Raw genomic sequence first — 19,572 nt, 5'->3', positions numbered from 1 at the left:
TTGTTGTTCAAATAATTTGTTTTATTTAGTATAGTAAACTCAGCAAAAAAATAAACGTCCCTTTTTCAGGACCCTGTCTTTCAAAGATAATTAGTAAAAATCCAAATAACTTTACAGATCTTCATTCTAAAGGGTTTAAACACTGTTTCCCATGCTTGTTCAATGAACCATAAACAATGAACATGCATCTGTGGAATGGTCGTTAAGACACTAACAGCTTACAGACGGTATGCAATTAAAGTCACAGTTATAGAAACTTAGGACACTAAAGAGGCCTTTCTATTGACTCTGAAAAACACCAAAAGAAAGATGCCCAGGATCCCTGCTCATCTGCGTGAACGTGACATACTGCAAGGAGGCATGAGGACTGCAGATGTGGCCAGGGCAATAAATTGCAATGTCTGTACTGTGAGACGCCTAAGACAGCGCTACAGGGAGACAGGATGGACAGCTGATCATCCTCGCAGGGGCAGACCACGTGTAACAACACCTGCACCGGATCGGTACATCCGAACATCACACCTGCGGGACAGGTACAGGATGGCAACAACAACTGCCCGAGTTACACCAGGAACGCACAATCCCTCCACCAGTGCTCAGACTGTCCGCAATAGTCTGAGAGAGGCTGGACTGAGGGCTTGTAGGCCTGTTGTAAGGCAGGTCCTCACCAGACATCACTGGCAACAACGTCGGCTATGGGCACAAACTCACCGTCGCTGGACCAGACTGGACTGGCAAAAAGTGCTTTTCACTGATGAGTCTCGGTTTTGTCTCATCAGGGGTGATGGTTGGATTCGCATTTATCGTCGAAGGAATGAGCGTTACACACGAGGCCTGTACTCTGGAGCGGGATCGATTTGGAGGTGGAGGGTCCATCATGGTCTGGGGCAGTGTGTCACAGCATCATCGGACTGAGCTTGTTGTCATTGCAGGCAATCTCAACGCTGTGCGTTACAGGGAAGATATCCTCCTCCCTCATGTGGTATCCTTCCAGCAGGCTCATCCTGACATGACCCTCCCTCCAGCATGACAATGCCACCAGCCATACTGCTCATTCTGTGTGTGTTTTCCTGCAAGACAGGAATGTCAGTGTTCTGCCATGGCCAGCGAAGAGCCCGGATCTCAATCTCATTGAGCACATCTGGGACCTGATGGATCGGAGGGTGAGGGCTAGGGCCATTCCCTCAGAAATGTTCGTGAACTTGCAGGTTCCTTGGTGGAAGAGTGGGGTAACATCTCACAGCAAGAACTGGCAAATCTGGTGCAGTCCATGAGGAGGAGATGCACTGCAGTACTTAATGCAGCTGGTGTCCAAACCAGATACTGACTGTTACTTTTGATTATGACCCCCCCTTTGTTCAGGGACACAATATTTCATTTCTGTTAGTCACATGTCTGTGGAACTTGTTCAGTTTATGTCTCAGTTGTTGAATCTTGTTATATTCATACATATATTTACACATGTTAAGTTTGCTGAAAATAAACGCAGTTGACAGTGAGAGGACGTTTCATTTTTTGCTGAGTTTATAAGCTTCTGTCTTAAGCATCCTAAATAATGCCATATATTAAGTTTTTGAAAAATTGTAAACTTGAAGGATAGAAAGGGAAGCATGATGTAAAACTGGCATTCCAACTGATTATAAGCTACTAAAGCTAACGACTTACCGCTGCACCACAGTTTTGATGTAAGCAGTGGAGGAAAGAAATGTCTATCTGATGATCACACGCTGCTATTTATTGCTGACCAGCAGATATCACTAATGTGCATTGTGAACAGATAATGAAGCTCCGAGTAATGACGCGTTTTTCGGCACAGAAAGCCATGGTTTCCCATCACTAGCTCAAATGTTCAGCTCTGTCTGGGTGAAGGACCCGGATTGAAAGGAGGCACCCTCAAAACTGCCCATATAAATATCTTGCCAAAGAGTTATGTAGTGCCCTCTGTCCCCACATCAGCATAGAGATGGGTAGAGGGCACACCTGCCTGAATGCCCTCCCCCGCATCCACGTCACCGAGCAGGAAATTCTGTACAAAGATTAAAAACCAACTGACAGTTCATTTTGGCTTTAACAGTATAAATCATTTTCATTCATCAGACAAAATGGTATGATATGGTATGTGACTTGAAGTCCTAAGCATTATGATTGTCTGAATAGAGCAAGCCACTATCTCGGTATGTATTATCAGTTCTCTGATCTGATCTGGTGGACCCACTAAACACAAATACTTTGTTTGAAAATTATGTTTTAGTGTTGTAGTGTGCCTCTGGCTATCTGTAAGTACAATGTTAATAAATAATCAACAACATAGTCATGCCATGTGGTTTGCTTAATATACGGAATTTGAAATAATTGAAGAATATTTTAAACCACATACTTTTAGACTTTAACTCAAGTATTATTTTGCTGGGTGACTTTCACTTTTACTTGGGTCATATCTTTACTTTTAAGCAAGTTTGACAATTGGGTACTTTTCCACCACTGCTGACTATACAAATCACATCATCTGCTTCATCCTATGTTCATCTCCCTCTGTCTCTCTGTCTCTCTGTCTCTCTGTCTCTGTGTCTCTGTCTCTCTGTCTGTGTCTCTGTCTATCTCTCTCTCTCTCTCTCTCTCTCTCATCCTCTAATCTTCTCTTCTCCCCTATGTTTGAAGAAGAAGCAGGGGAGAGTCTGTCTTGTTTGCTCAGTCTGATTGCATGGGTGCCCATTATTTCTATATTTTTCCATATCTTTGTGGATGTTTGGCTTTTCCCAGAACAACAGAACCTCCTATATGTTTTGATATGGTTTTGGTATCCATTACTGGTCAGGAGAAGAACCCTTTACATCCCAGTGGATCAGTCATGAGAGAACCGCGGATATAGTACATGTTTGTGCTGTATCAGTATGTACTGTATTACTCTTCGACCTAGTTCCTCTGCCTCTGCCCAAACGTCTCTGGAAGAAATAGAGAGAGAGAGAGAGAGAGAGAGAGAGAGAGAGAGAGAGAGAGAGAGAGAGAGAGAGAGAGAGAGAGAGAGAGAAAATAGAGATTTTCCTTCACTTTGGCCCTCCTGCTGAGAAACAGCTGATGAGATGGAAACACAGGGGGAGGAGAGGGGGAGGAGAGGAGGAGAGGGGGAGGAGAGGAGGAGAGGATGAGGAATACACACAACCAGGTGGAGGAGAATTCATGTTGCACACAGACCTCTGGCAGAAGGTCATAGAGAGGTAAAATACTAAAATAAATGTTTTGAATAAATCAAAACATTATATACAAGACTTCAGACCTTAGGTACCTTTTCTTTACCGCTACTGATCTTCCAGTGCCCAACCAGGGTTTTCCCTTACTTCAGAAGGCCATATAGAGTCATAGATAGCTACTGTATGTGGGCCATGTGGGTACAGTAGATGATAGATCTGCATTTCAAGTGATCTCATGTCTGTTACCAGGCTGTTTTTGGCAGGCAGGCAGGTGGACAGGCAGGCAGGCTTACAGACGGGCGGATCGACGTGAATAAAGTTCCATGGAGAATCAGATTACAGTACGTATCTACTGTATGTAGATCTCGTCTTGATTTCACTCTCACATGCCACCCGCAGAAGAGCTACTTTAACACCCCCCATGCACAAACACATACACACACATGCACACACATGCACACACATGCATACTGCACCCACCACCACACCGCCGTGCATGCATGCACAAACTCTGAGTTGTTGATCCAAATAGGATCATCAACAGTAAGTCGTATAAATACCACTGGTTTTCCCATCCTTTGGAACTTTCCCTTCCATCAGCCAGCATCAGAGAATGTATGTTTACCTGCATTAGTAGCTAAAAGAGAAAAATCAATATTAAGATACGCTCTTAAATATGCACTTAAATCTTTTTGTGGACATAAAGATGTGTTGGAAATAAAACATGCTGTGATTTTCTAACAACAAATGTAGTTGAACCATTGCCAGACACATATGCCCGTTGGTATATTATTGCAGGCTTTGACACGTTCCAGATATTTCCCTGCAGAAACTGTATTGAGTTTATTGGTTGCTGTGTTGTGCTCCAGGGGTCATCCTATACTTGTTGTCATCATTGCTATTAATATCTGGAGTGTGACTTGTCTGTGAGGTCTGCGAGGTGGCGTCAGCGCTCGTGACCTGTCAGACAGTCAGCTAGCTGCTGTCACTCAAACAGTGATTACCAGATCTCCAGACCTGGGGCAAATACACAGCTCAAACACTTTCAAGCACTAGAGCTGCACGTGGAACCATTGGAATAGTCCTAAATGTGCAAACTAAGCTTAATCAATCACATACTGTACGTCAAAATATTTTCAACATATTTGATTACATTAAAGTACTTCAAACTTTCCAGCCTTGGTGCATCGGTACCGCCTGCCGTGCGGTGGCAGAAAGAAAAGGCCATGACTAGGGTGGCTGGAGTCGTCGACAATTTTTAGGACCTTCCTCTGACACCACCTGGTATAGAGGTTCGGGATGGCAGGGAGCTCGGCCCCAGTGATGTACCCTACGTACCTTTTAAGTAAATACCTGCTCATATCTGCACCATAGAATTAACCCTGTTGCTACCCTCATGTCTTTATGATACTGGTCCTTTTATTGTTTAGAAATGTGAATAATACTTCTAGTAGCTACACATGATCCCTCTGACCACAGGACCTACTGTGAATTCAGACCGGAGGATTTGACCTCATTTCAACTCTGGTACTGTTTGCTGTAAAGCTCTGCCAATGATAAATCCCCGTGTGTGTATGTGTGTGTGTGTTTGTGTGTGTGTGTGTCAGTGAAACTCCTGCATATCTGCCATCCTCACAGTCTGGGTGATGTGTGCGACATGTCGACGCGCCAGGCAGTCGCTGCCCCACACACACACACACACACACACACACACACACACACACACACACACACACACACACACACACACACACACACACACACACACACACACACACACGTGTCAGGTGCCACGGCAGAAAACGTTTGTTTCAAAGATTTTTGTTTGACAACAAAAGGTTTTTCCTTCTTTGAAGGGCCTAACCTTCACGCTCAGAAACACACACAGACATGCATACGCAAGCCTGCACAGACACATATGTACACACACAGAGACGCACGCAGGCACACACACACAAACAAACAGCCGTCTGGTATTTCAGTGAGGACCCAGGTATAGACTCAGACAGACAGAGCCATCCAGTGTCAACAGCATCCACCGCCAGCTACCACCGCCAGCTACCACCGCTCTCTCTCTCTCTCTCTGCATGTGTGTGTGTGTGTGTGTGGATAGTAAATGAAGGAAAACATTTGGACAAGTGGGGACATTTCGACAGTCCCCACAAGGAAAAAGGCTATTTTAGGCTTAGGGGGTCAGGTTTAGGGTTAGGAGTTAGGGTTAGGTTTAATGTTAGGGTTAAGGTTAGGGTTAGGTTTAATGGTTAGGGGTTAGGGGTTAGGGAAAATAGGTTTTTGAATGGAAATCAATTGTTTGATCCCCACAAGGACAGTAAAACAAGTGTGCGTGCGTGTGTGTGTGTGTGTATGTTGAGAGATGGAGAATCATATCATCTCAGATTCAGCTTTTTTCACATTAAATATTCCCTGAATCATTGAAAAGGTCAATAGTTCAGAGCTCTAGAGCAGGTCTGAATGATTACATTTTCAAACAGCATCATTACATCCACATGTAACATTTAGTAACCAGGTCAACAGAATTCCAGACATCAGGAAGGTGAGAAGGACAGTAGAGGCTTGGCTAAGCTCAGATGTGTGAAAAGGTTACTATAGTCCAGAACCAGTGTTTGCCACTGGAAGCCTCTGGCTGTGTCCGAATGGCATCCCATTCCCTGTATAGTGCACTACTTTTGATCAGAGCCCTATGGGCCCTGGTCAAATGTAATGCACTACATAGGGAATAGGATGCCATTCGGGGCACAGCCTCTGTGTGTGTCAGGAGTGAGAAGAACTCTGCAGCACATTTCCTCTGGTCTGATTGACTTCCTGTCTCCGTGCCACTCTCCTTCCTCCCATTCAACTAAGTTCTTTATTTTCAGGCCAGGTCATTGTGTTCCAGAGACCAGTCTGACCACCGTTTTCAGACACTCTGCAGAGTAGTGGACAGGATAGTGGACAGTGTAAATCCAATACAATTTTATTTGTCATATGCTTCGTAAGCAACAGGTGTAGACTAAGAGGTAAATGCTTACTTACGGGCCCTTCCCAACAATGCAGAGAAAAATAACAACAGGAGGAATAAATACACAATGAGTAATGATAACTTGGTTATATACACGGGGTACCAGTACCCAGTCGATGTGCAGGGGTACGAGGTAATTGAGGTAGATATTACTAGGCAACAGGATAGATAATAAATGGTAGCAGCAGCATATGTGATGAGTCTAAAGAGTTAGTTCAAAGAGGGTTAATGCAGATAGTCTAGGTAGTTATTTGGTTACTATTTATCAGTCTTATGGCTTGGGGGTAGAAGCTGTTCAGGGTCCTGTTGGTTCCAGACATGGTGCATCGGTACAGCATGCAGTGCGGTAGCAGGGAGAACAGTCTATGACTGGGGTGGCTGGAGTCTTTGACAATTTAGGGCCTTCCTCTGACACCGGCTGGTATAAAGGTCCTGGATGGCAGGGAGCTCGGCTCCAGTGATGTACCCTCTGTGGTGCCTTGCGGTCGGATGCCAAGCAGTTGCCATACCAAGCACTGATGCAGCCAGTGGTGCAGCTGTAGAACCTTTTAAGGATCTGAGGGCCCATGCCAAATCTTGTCAGCCTCCTGAGGGGGTCGAGGTGTTGTCATACCTTCTTTACGACTGTGTTGGTGTGTGTGGACCATGTTAATTCCTTAGTGATGTGGAACTTGAAGTTCTCGACCCGTTCCACTACAGCCCTGTCTATGTGTATTTGTATTTGTATTTATTAAGGATCGATTTGTATTTGTATTTATTAAGGATCCCCATTAGCTGCTACGAAGGCAGCGGCTACTCTTCCTGGGGTCCAACAACATTAAGGCAGTTATACACAACAAAAATATTACAAGACATTACACTTTTCACAACACATTAAGTGTGTTCCCTCAGGCCACTACATTTTAGTCATTTAGCAGACGCTCTTATCCAGTGAATGCATACATTTCTTTTTTTTTTGTACTGGCCCCCCCGTGGGAATCGAACCCACAACCTTGGCATTGCACACACCATGCTGGCATTGCAAACACCATGCTCTACCAACTGAGCCACAGGGAACAGCTCTACTACCACATATCTCCAATACAAAATCCAATACAAAATCCATGTGTACGTGTGTGTAGAGCACGTGTGTTAGCATGTGAGTGTCTGTGCCTGTGTCTGTGTCTCTTCACAGTCCCCGCTGTTCCATAAGGGGTATTTTTTTATCTGTTTTTTAATCTGATTCTACTGCTTACATCAGTTACTTGATGTGGAATAGAGTTCCATGTAGTCATGGCTCTATGTAGTACTGTACTCCCATAGTCTGTTCTGGACTTTGGGACTGTGAAGAGACCTCTGGTTGCATGTCTTGTGGCGTAGTCATGGATGTCTGAGCTGTGTGCTAGTAGTTTAAACAGACAGCTCAGTGCATTCAGCATGTCAATACTTTTTAGAAAAACAAGTAGTGATGAAGTCAAACTCTCCTCTACTTTGAGCCATGAGAGATTGACATACATATTATTAATGTTAGCTCTCCGTGTACAATTTTTTCTATGTCCCTCTTTGTGGCACCTGACCACACAACTTGACAGTAGTCTAGGTGCGACAAAACTAGGGCCTGTAGGACATGCCTTGTTGATAGTGTTGTTAAGAAAGAAGAACAACATTTTATTATGAACAGACTTCTCCCTATCTTAGCTACTGTTGCTTCAACAAGTTGAGTCACCTCAACTTGCTCAATTTTCACAGATTTAGTTGAGGTCCAGGGTTTAGTGAATGATTTGTCCCAAATACAATGCTTTTGAAATATTTAGGACTAACTTATTGCTTGACACCCATTCTGAAACTGACTGCAGCTCGTTGTTAAGTGTTGCAGAAATTTAACTCGCTGTACTAGCTGACGTGTATAGTGTTGAGTCATCCGCATACATACATGGCTTTACTCAAAGCCAGTGGCATGTCATTCGTAAAGATTGAAAAAGTAAGGGGCCTAGACAGCTACCCTGGGGAATTCCTGATTCTACTTGGATTTTGTTGGAGAGGCTTCCATTAAAGAACACCCCCTGTGTTCTGTTAGACAGGTAACTCTTTATCCATAACATAGCAGGGGGTGTAAAGCCATAACACATACATTTTTCCACTAGCAGACATTGATTGATAATGTCAAAAGGCTCACTGAAGTCTAACAAAACAACTCCCACAATATTTTTCTCATCAATTTCTCTCAGCCAATAATTTATGTAAGTGCCGTGCATGTTGAATGTCCTTCCCTATAAGCGTGCTGAAAGTCTATTGTCAATTTGTTTACTGTAAAATAGCATTGTATCTGGTCAAACACAATTTTTTCCAAAATTTTACGAAGGGTTGGTAACAGGCTGACTGGTAAGCTATTTGAGCCAGTAAAGGGGGCTTTAGTATTCTTGGGTAGCGGAATTACTTTTGCTTCCTTCCAGGCCTGAGGGTACACACTTTCTTGTAGGCTTAGATTGAATATATGACAAATAGGAGTGGCAATATCGTCCGCTATTATCCTCAGTCATTTTCCATCTAAGTTGGATGGGGGAGTTTCCTGTAGTCCACGATCAGCTCCATTGTCTTGCTGACTTTGAGGGAGAGGTTGTTGTCCTGCCACCACACTGCCATGTCACTGACCTCCTTGCTATAGGCAGTGTCATTGTTGTCGGTGATCAGGCCAACCACGTCAGCAAACTTAATGTTGGTTTTGGAGTTGGTCGTTGGTGAACAAGTATGTGTAGTGGGCAGGTCAGTGGGTTGGAGCAGAGGCCCATATTGTGACAAAGGTCCTTGAAGGGCCGGGTTTTTTTTTATGGAGCAGTATTGTGGAGTAGAGGTCCAGGCCATGGTTCACCAGTTGAAATGGTAGGAGGGAAAAGTGTAAAGTCAGAGTAACAGGGGAGTGGTCAGATCAACATTGTGGCATAGTTGGCAGGGCAGTGGATTGGTGCTAAGGACTCATTGTGGGGCAAAAGTCAGTACAGTTGAGTAGAGGCCTATATTGTAAAGTTGAAGTCCCTGAAGAGCTGGGAATTGGAGCAGCATAGCGTACAAGAGGTCAAGGCAGAGGTTGGTTCACCTGGGGGCCGATGCCGGAACTAAATCCCTTTTCATGCACTTTCGTCTCTACACTCTTAGAAAAAAGTGTTCGAAAAGGGGTTCTTCAGCTGTTCCCATAGGACAGCACTTTTTGGTTCCAAGTAGAACTCTTTTTGGTTTCATGTAGAACCCTCTCATGAAAGGGTTCTACCTGGAACCCAATAGGGTACTACCTGGAACCAAAAAAGTTCTACCTGGAACCAAAAAGGGTTCTTCAAAGGGTTCTCCTATGGAGACAGCTGATGAACCCAATTAGGTTCTAGATAGCACCTTTTTTTCTAAGAGTGTATGCATATTCTGACGTTGAATTTAAGCATGAGAATAGCATGCTATTCATCCACTGTTCGTTTGGGGTGGAGATCTAAGAAATGAAGGTGTGGCGGAGGTGTGTCTACAGATACGTCATATTCTGACCTTGACTTAATTCCCTCCTAATTCCACCACCTTTACGGAAACCACAAATAAGGTCAAGCGAACGTGCCGGTTCCAGGTGAAAAAGCACCTACCTTATTTTATCCTATAGAAAAAACAGCATTCTCCATACACTCTAATTTATAAATTGATAAGAGCTATTGATAAGAGCTAGATAAATGAGTAATCCATTTGGAGGGGATTGTAAATACACATAGCAATTGTTTTTCCTTATGATCCCCAATTGTAACACCTTTTCCACAGTAAAGTAGGCTATAAATAGCTGAGCTGTTGTTCAGAATTTAAATTGTATGCCCTCATAATTAATTTGGATGAAATTCGGAGACCCAAGCTATAGGCTTCTGTAGGTCTGAACCTGCAGAGTTGATGTATGTGCTGTAGAATGTTTTAATTATATCCCCGGGCTCTTCTCCATTTTATTTTACAATTTGCATCATGTTAAATATTAGCCACTAACGGTATCCACCTGTCACCTTAGTGTTTAGTTTTCTTCAATTTGTAGCTTACATTTGGCATCATTCCATTAACCTTTCTTTCCTCTGTCACGTCTAGCATTAGAGGATCATATTAGGCTAACGTTGTGCAATAATTTGGGACATGTAGCCTATTTGAGTCATGATGGAATTTGTATCAGGTTAAACCTGAAGCCTGGTGCAGGTTCATGACGACTGGACCATTGTCATACAGTTTCATGATTAGTGAGGATTAGGGGACTATTGTTCAACCCCTACTTCACACTTTTTTCCACCTTCCAATATTTCATGGATTGAACTTGAATATGACAACTTTTAAGATGAATAAAACCACTGTATTTTTGATTCATCAGTACATTTAGTGTGTAAAGGCCCTCCAAACCAGTAATTTTATGATACATACATATTTTCCTAACCCTAAAATGTGCCTAAATAATAGTATTTTTTAATCTACCAGCTGTTGCTGAAACGGAGACGAATGTGCATACATTTAGATGGCTTTCTTTCATTGATCCCTATATTCTGTACACCGGTACACCATATTTAAAGGGATGGCTTAAGATATACAGTACCAGTCAAAAGTTTGGACACACCTTCTCATTCAAGAGTTTTTCCTTTATTTTTTAAAAATGTTCTAGATTGTAGAACAATAGTGAAGACATCAAAACTATAAAATAACACATATGGAATCATGGAGCAATCAAAAAAGTGTTAAAAATATAAAAATGTATTTTAGATTTTAGATTCTTCAAAGTAGCCACCCTTTGCCTTGATGACAGCTTTGCACACTCTTGACATTCTCTCAACCATATTCACCTGGAATGCTTTTCCAACAGTCTTGAAGGAGTTCCCACATATGCTGAGCACTTGTTGGCTGCTTTTCCTTCACTCTGGGGTCAAACTCATCCCAAAATATCTCAATTGGGTTGAGGTCAGGTGATTGTGGAGGCCAGGTGATATGATGCAGCACTCTCCTTCTTGGTCAAATAGCCCTTACACAGCCTGGAGGTGTGTTGGGTCATTGTCCTGTTAAAAACAAATGATAGTCCCACTAAGTGCAAACCAGATGGGATGGCGTATCGCTGCAGAATTCTGTGGTAGTCATGCTGGTTAAGTGTGCCTTAAATTCTAAATAAATAATGACAGTGTCACCAGCAAAGTACCCCCACACCATCACACCACCTCCTCCATGCTTCATGGTGGGAATTACACATGCAGAGATCATCCGTTCACATACTCTGCGTCTCACAAAGACATGGCAGTTGGAACCAAAAATCTCAAATTTGGACTCATCAGACCAAAGGACAGATTTCCACTGGTCTAATGTCCATTGCTCGTGTTTCTTGGCCCAAGCAAGTCTCTTCTTCTTATTGGAGTCCTTTAGTAGTGGTTTCTTTGCAGCAATTTGACCATGAAGGCCTGATTCAAGCAGTCTCCACTGAACAGTTGATGTTGAGATGTGTCTGTTACTTGAACTCTGTGAAGCATTTATTTGGGCTGTAATCTGAAGTGCAGTTAACTCTAATGGAATTATCCTCTGCAGCAGAAATAACTCTGGGTCTTCCTTTCCTGTGGTGGTCCTCATGAGAGCCAGTTTCATCATAGCGCTTGATGGTTGCCGCGACTGCACTTGAAGAAACTTTCAAAGTTCTTGAAATGTCCCGCATTGACTGACCTTCATGTCTTAAAGTAATGATGGATTGTCGTTACTCTTTGCTTATTTGAGCTGTTCTTGCCATAATATGGACTTGGTCTTTTACCAAATAGGGCTATCTTCTGTATACCACCCCTACCTTGTCACAACATAACTGATTGCCTCAAACGCATTAAGAAGGAAAGAAATTCCAAAAATGAACTTTGAACAAGGCACACCTGTTAATTGAAATGCATTCCAGGTGACTACATCATGAAGCTGGTTGAGAGAATGCCAAGAGTGTGCAAAGCTGTCATCAAGGCAAAGCGTGGCTACTTTGAAGAATCTCAAATATAAAATATATTTTGATTTGTTTAACACTTTTTTTGGTTTCTACATGATTCCATATGTGTTATTTCATATTTTTGATATCTTCACTATTATTCTTCAATATAGAAAATAATAAAATAAAGAAAAACCCTTGAATGAGTAAGTGTGTCCAAACTTTTGACTGGTACTGTATGCACTGAAAAACCTATTGAATGAAAACTCCAAGAGAAAATTTGTTAGCCAGAAAGTGGGAGGGTTTTTAGCAGTTTAATTAAAAGTATTCAGCACGTGCAAGGGAAGCTGCAAAGCCTGTTATGCACCTGCATAAGGTAAGTTGGAATACCAACTACTGAGAAGTGCGTAGGAAAGGCGTGCGAAAGAAAGGCGTACATTTCCTAAGTCTGAATTGGGTCCCCGGAGAATATCTCTAAAGGAAAGACTGCTTTGTGGTATTTGCAAAGACATAAACATGCTGTGTGGCGTGTGAGCATGGCGTGTATGTGCGTGGGAACTGCCTTGTTTTTGGAAGCCAGTTGTCTGACTGGAGATATTAATGTATCTTAGTTCCACCTGGAGAAATTGATCCTCAAACAGACAAGCTTGAATCCAAGGTGAAGGCCTGTAGGTGAAAGGTCAGTGTGTAGAGATAGTTGATCTATTTATCTACAGTTTACCTCGTTTTTGTTTTGCTTTATCTCTATTGCTCAGTGTGTGTTTGATGACTCCAAATGATCTTTACTGTGATCTTTTAATTTAATAGCCTCATAAAAATTCAAAAATAAACAACAAACAAACAGTTTACTTTATTCTGACTTCGGTTCCCTTGATCTGACATCCAAACTTGACATCCAAACATCAAAGTGCCTTGTTGTTCTCTCAAACACAAGGCCCCAGATTGGGCTAATGAGCTTGGTGGGGTATGATATCAGACGAAACACTTGCCTTTGAGTATCTGATGACTTAAAACAGGATTCGTCCCAATCCAAAATGTTTCCCTCCTCTCCTCTCTCCTCTTTCCTCTCACAGGACAAGGACAGCTCAGATGTACCATCGTATTTCATCTATAAATGGGTGACACAGTTAATGCAACACTGATCACAGATAACGGGGAAAAGCCTAATTTCCTTAATTAGTTTATTATCTGTATTATTATCTCTGCCTCACACAGAGAAAGTGCTGATTAACAATGATCGCACTTAGGCTTCACATGATCTACAGTAGTATATGTTGAGAGAAGTCATAAAACTCTAGTGTGTGAGGTGTTCGTAATAAGAAGATTAAAACACATTCAGCTTTCCTTTGAGCCTCTCTGTCATCACCTGTGATTAAACGAGCACATTCCTCCCTCTCTCTATCCTTTCTTTCAGGGATACCCTATCAGGTTTCCTGACCTGATTCTGGTAGTAGAGCGAAGAACTCCTTTCTATTTCACTTGCTATTATCCAGGTAAGTCTCACTGGGATAAAATCTCTTCTTTGAGAGAGACCTGATTTAGGGCTGGATTCAATCCGTGTCGCCTAAGTATCGCGTATTCTTATCTTTTATTATTTCTTATTGTTGTTGCATTGTCGAGAAGGAACCTGCAAGTAAGCCCTTTGTTGGACAATGTACAGTGGGGGAAAAAGTATTTGATCCCCTGCTGATTTTGTACGTTTGCCCACTTACAAAGAAATGATCAGTCTATAATTGTAATAGTAGGTTTATTTGAACAGTGAGAGCCAGAATAACAACAAAAATTTCCAGAAAAATGCATGTCAAAAATGTTATAAAATGATTTGCATTTTAATGAGGGAAATAAGTATTTGACCCCACTGCAAAACATGACTTAGTACTTGGTGGCAAAACCCTTGTTGGCAATCACAGAGGTCAGATGTTTCTTGTAGTTGGCCACCAGGTTTACACACATCTCAGGAGAGATTTTGTCCCACTCCTCTTTGCAGATCTTCTCCAAGTCATTAAGGTTTCGAGGCTGACTTTTGGCAACTCGAACCTTCAGCTCCCTCCACAGATTTTCTATGGGATTAAGGTCTGGAGACTGGCTAGGCCACTCCAGGACCTTAATGTGCTTCTTCTTGAGCCACTCCTTTGTTGCCTTGGCTGTGTGTTTTGGGTCATTGTCATGCTGGAATACCCATCCACGACCCATTTTCAATGCCCTGGCTGAGGGAAGGAGGTTCTCACCCAAGATTTGACGGTACATGGCCCCGTCCATTGTCCCTTTGATGCGGTGAAGTTGCCCTGTCCCCTTAGCAGAAAAACACCCCCAAAGCATAATGTTTCCACCTCCATGTTTGACGGTGGAGATGGTGTTCTTGGGGTCATAGGCAACATTCCTCCTCCTCCAAACACGGCAAGTTGAGTTGATGTCAAAGAGCTCCATTTTGGTCTCATCTGACCATAACACTTTCACCAGTTGTCCTCTGAGTCATGTATTCTTGAGCAGGGGGACCTTGTGGGCGCTGCAGGATTTCAGTCCTTCACGGCTTAGTGTGTTACCAATTGTTTTCTTGGTGACTATGGTCCCAGCTGCCTTGAGATCATTGACAAGATCCTCCTGTGTAGTTCTGGGCTGATTCCTCACCATTCTCATGATCATTGCTTCTCCACGAGGTGAGATCTTGCATGGAACCCCAGGCCGAGGGATATTGAGAGTTCTTTTGTGTTTCTTCCATTTGCTTATAATCGCACCAAATGTTGTCACCTTCTCACCAAGCTGCTTGGTCTTGTAGCCATTCCAGCCTTGTGTAGGTCTACAATCTTGTCCCTGACATCCTTGGAGAGCTCTTTGGTCTTGGCCATGGTGGAGAGTTTGGAATCTGATTGATTGACTGCTTCTGTGGACAGGTGTCTTTTTTTACAGGTAACAAGCTGCGGTTAGGAGCACTCCCTTTAAGAGTGTGCTCCTAATCTCAGCTCGTTACCTGTATAAAAGACACCTGGGACCCCAAAATTTTTCTGATTGAGAGGGGGTCAAATACTTATTTCCCTCATAAAAATGCAAATCAATTTATAACATTTTTGACATGCATTTTTCTGGAAATTTTTGTTGTTATTCTGTCTCTCACTGTTCAAATAAACCTACCATTAAAATTATAGACTGATCATTTCTTTGTAAGTGGGCAAACGTACAAAATCAGCAGGGGATCAAATACTTTCCCCCCCCACTGTATATACAGTGGCAAGAATAAGTATGTGAACCCTTTGGAATTACCTGGATTTCTGGATAAATTGGTCATAAAATTGTGATCTGACCTTCATCTTAGTCACAACAAAAGACAAACACAGTGTGCTTAAACTAATAACACACAAATTATGGTATTTTTATTGTCTATATTGAGTACATTATTTAAACATTCACAGTGTAGATTGGAAAAACTATGTGAACCCCTAGGATAATGACTTCTCCAAAAGCTAATTGTAGTCAGGAGTCAGCTAACCTAGAGTCCAATCAATGAGACGCGATTGGAGACATTGGTTAGAGCTGCCCTGCCCTATAATAAACACTCACAAAATGTGAGTTTGCTATTCACATGTAGCATTGCCTGATGTGAACCATGCCTCCAACAAAAGAGATCTCAGAAGACCTAAGATTAAGAATGGTTGACTTGCATAAAGCTGGAAAGGGTTACAAAGTATATCTAAAATCCTTGATGTTCATCAGTCCACGGTAAGACTAATTGTCTATAAATGGAGAAAGTTCAGCACTGTTGCTACTCTTCCTTGGAGTGGCCGTCCTGCAAAGATGACTGCAAGAGCACAACGCAGAATGCTCAATGAGGTTAAGAAGAATCCTAGAGTGTCAGCTAAAGACTTACAGAAATCTCTGGAATATGGTAACATCTCTGTTGACGAGTCTACGATACGTAAAACACTAAACAAGAATGGTGTTCATGGGAGGACACCACGGAAGAAGCCACTGCTGTCCAAAAAAAACATTGCTGCATGTCTGAAGATCGCAAAAGAGCACCTGGATGTTCCACAGCGCTACTGGCAAAATATTCTGTGTACAGATGAAACTAAAGTTGAGTTGTTTGGAAGGAACACACAACACTATGTGTGGAGAAAAAAGGCACAGCACACCAACATCAAAACCTCATCCCAACTGTAAAGTATGGTGGGCCTGGGCCTGGACAGCTTGCTATCATCAACGGAAAAATAAATTCCCAAGTTTATCAAGACATTTTGCAGGAGAATGTTAGGCTATCTCTCCACCAATTTAAACTCAACAGAAGTTTGGTGATGCAACAGGAGAACGACCCAAAACACAGAAGTAAATCAACAACAGGATGGCTTCAACAGAAGAAAATACGCCTTCTGGAGTGGCCCAGTCAGGGTCCTGACCTCAACCTGATTGAGATGCTGTGGCATGACAGGTTTACACCAGACATCCCAAGAATATTGCTGAACTGAAACAGTTTGTAAAGAGGAATGGTCTGATCCGCAACTACAGAAAACGTTTGATTGAGGCAAATGTGGGTCAACCAGTTATTAAATCCAAGGGTTCACATACTTTTCCACCCTGCACTGTGAATGTTTACATGATGTGTTCAGTAAAGACATGAAAACGTATAATTGTTTCGTGTGTTATTAGTTTAAGCAGACTGTGTTTGTCTATTGTTGTGACTTAGACGAAGATCGGATCAAATTTTATGACCAATTTATGCAGAAATCCAGGTAATTCCAAAGGGTTCACATACTTTTTCTTGCCACTGTATACCATGTGTATCCCATAATAAAACTTGAAACGTATAGCGCGATTGCAATTCAAAGCAACGTTCACGGAGACTGCTGCATTCACAGTAAATGCTGCACATGTCGTCTCAATCGGAAATTACCTTTAGGTTCGCGGATGTTCCGCAATACTTCCGCGATATGGATTGAATCCGGACCTTAGACTCCACTAAAGAGGTGGGGATGATATAAAACATAAACAAAAGTCCAAATGGAGCAGAGTGAAATGACATTTGGAATTCAGAATTGAAAGTTAAAGAGAAGAACATATTGTAAAGTGACAGACTTGCTAAGTGAGAAATTGAACTTTCCCACATATTCCTACATTATGTTTGTGGGATGGTATTTTATTAGTATATTCCTAAATAACTGACTTGGGGAGAAGCAGTAAAAGATGTGTAAAGGGGGATATATTAATCAGGTTGGATTAACGATCTGGTGATATGCTAACAGGGGCCTGGACATGAACTGAACGGAGGAATGGTGTTACCATGAATAGATAAACAGATGAAGACGTTTCCTTGGTGTATTCATGGAGGACTAGTTCTGGACACCGTGCTTCCAGCTCCTACTTAATCCCATTGCTCCCTTCTTGTGTGTGTGTGTGTGTGTGTGTGTGTGTGTGTGTGTGTGTGTGTGTGTGTGTGTGTGTGTGTGTGTGTGTGTGTGTGTGTGTGTGTGTGTGTGTGTGTGTGTGTGTGTGTGTGTGTGTGTGTGTGTGTGTGTGTGTGTATGTGCGTACATGCGTGGTTTGAATGATTGACCTGCTCCATAACATTGTCTTTGTAATCAACTTTGGCAAGCAAGACAATACTCACGTAGACTGTACATTCGTTTTCTATGTTTAGTTTCTGTGGCATCACTGTGACTGACAAATGTGTTAGGAAGATCAATAGAACCCCACAAAGAGAACAGGGACAAGTTGTTTAAATCAGTTAGCTGGGGCTTGATGTGAGAGAGCGGATTGTTGGTTCAATAGATTCCAGAGCTGAATGGAAAGTTGGTTTGGGATGTAGGCCACTGGCCTCACTCTATGTGTCGGTTGGCTGGGTGGTGGTTGATGCGCCACAGATGGGCACAGATAGGGTTTATTCTGCCCAGTCACTGAAGGTTTTCTTGTCTATTCAGTGTCATGCCTTAGAACAAGCCTCTCCTACTCCACGGCTGCATTGCAGTGCTTCTTGGTGGCAGTGCATGGGTGTGTGTTGAATAATGAATAAAAGCCCAGGGATTTGGAGTGTTGAAGTAATTAGAGATGGATCTTTACCAAGGAAGAGCAGCCAGAGGAGAGCAGAGCAGACACAGGTCCAAACACACACACACACACACACACACACACACACACACACACACACACACACACACACACACACACACACACACACACACACACACACACACACACACACACACACACACACACACAGAGGCCATGCTTGTTACACACCAGGGAATATGACTTCACACACGCACACACACACACACACACACACACACAGGCCATGCTTGTTACACACCAGGGAATATGACTTCACACACACACGCACACACGCACACACACACACACACACACACACACACACACACACACACACACACACACACACACACACACACACACACACACACACACACACACACACACACACACACACACACAGAGTGCTAAGGGCTAGAGAGTAAAAATAACTTGATGTTTTTGCATCTGTGAACATATGTTTGTGAGGTATTTTGGTGCATAGCCACAGGAAGTAGGGTTGCAGAGGGTGCTACATCTCCCCCTGATAAATAACAAATATAAATGTATAATAATAATAATAAAAATAATTTGGGGACAAATTTAGTGAACTAGGCCTTTATTACTCCAGCAGACAGCACTGTATGAGCAATAACACTTTTTTTCCTCAAAGTGATTATTTAGGGGTGATTATTTAGGGGTGATATTTAGGGGTGATATTTAGGGGTGATTATTTTATGGGTGACTTTTTGTGGGTGGTTATTTGGGGGTGATTATTTGGGGGTGATTATTTAGGGGTGATTATTTAGGGGTGATTATTTAGGGGTGATTATTTGGGGTGATTATTTAGGGTGATTATTTTGGGGGGATTATTTCGGGGGGATTATTTCGTGGTGATTATTTAGGGGTGATTATTTTATGGGTGATTATTTGTGGGTGATTATTTTGGGGTGATTATTTCGGGGTGATTATTTTGGGGGCTTGCCTGCATTTTTTGAATAACCTATAAGAGTATCTAGATTTACCCTGTGAAGTTTGAGATTTTCTTCACGCTGCGATGTGTGTTCATTACACATAACTCCAGGCTGTTAGAGAAATTACTATTTTCTCTCTTGGTTCAGTCAGATTGCTACCCTCTGTAGATAACACATGGTGGTAATCCGAGTATTACAGTTACCAAGCACATTGTGAAGACGTGGGCTCAGCAGCCTCGGAGACATCTGTAAGGACGTGGTACAGAATTATTCAACGGGAAGAAAGCAGAGAAACGGAAACCCTTTTTATGGGTGGGGAGGGGAGGGAGGGGGAATGATGGGGAGACGGCGAGAGGAAGAGAACACACTACTCTACATACTCCAGTTCACCTACAGGCCTTCATGAGAAAAAAAGAGAGATGAGAGGGAAGGTGGAGTGGGATCTGTTTTCTCTTGTGATCC

At 42.6% G+C, this 19,572-nt stretch overlaps 1 long non-coding RNA gene across 1 annotated transcript in view; it reads left to right on the top strand.

Annotated features, from left to right (window-relative positions):
* LOC106570316 (uncharacterized) overlaps window positions 1-19,572 on the top strand; it is a 39,704-nt gene that overhangs the window by 5,109 nt on the left and 15,023 nt on the right. The window contains exon 2 of the long non-coding RNA XR_006758939.2: window positions 13,536-13,614. This is a non-coding gene — a long non-coding RNA (uncharacterized LOC106570316). The remainder of the gene's footprint in view (window positions 1-13,535; window positions 13,615-19,572) is intronic.

Source organism: Salmo salar, chromosome 14, assembly GCF_965601325.2.
Source record: "Salmo salar chromosome 14, fSalSal1, whole genome shotgun sequence".
In the NCBI taxonomy this organism is placed as follows: Eukaryota; Metazoa; Chordata; class Actinopteri; order Salmoniformes; family Salmonidae; genus Salmo; species Salmo salar.
Note: the sequence above shows the minus strand (reverse complement) of the source record. Positions and strands in the feature narration are given on the sequence as shown.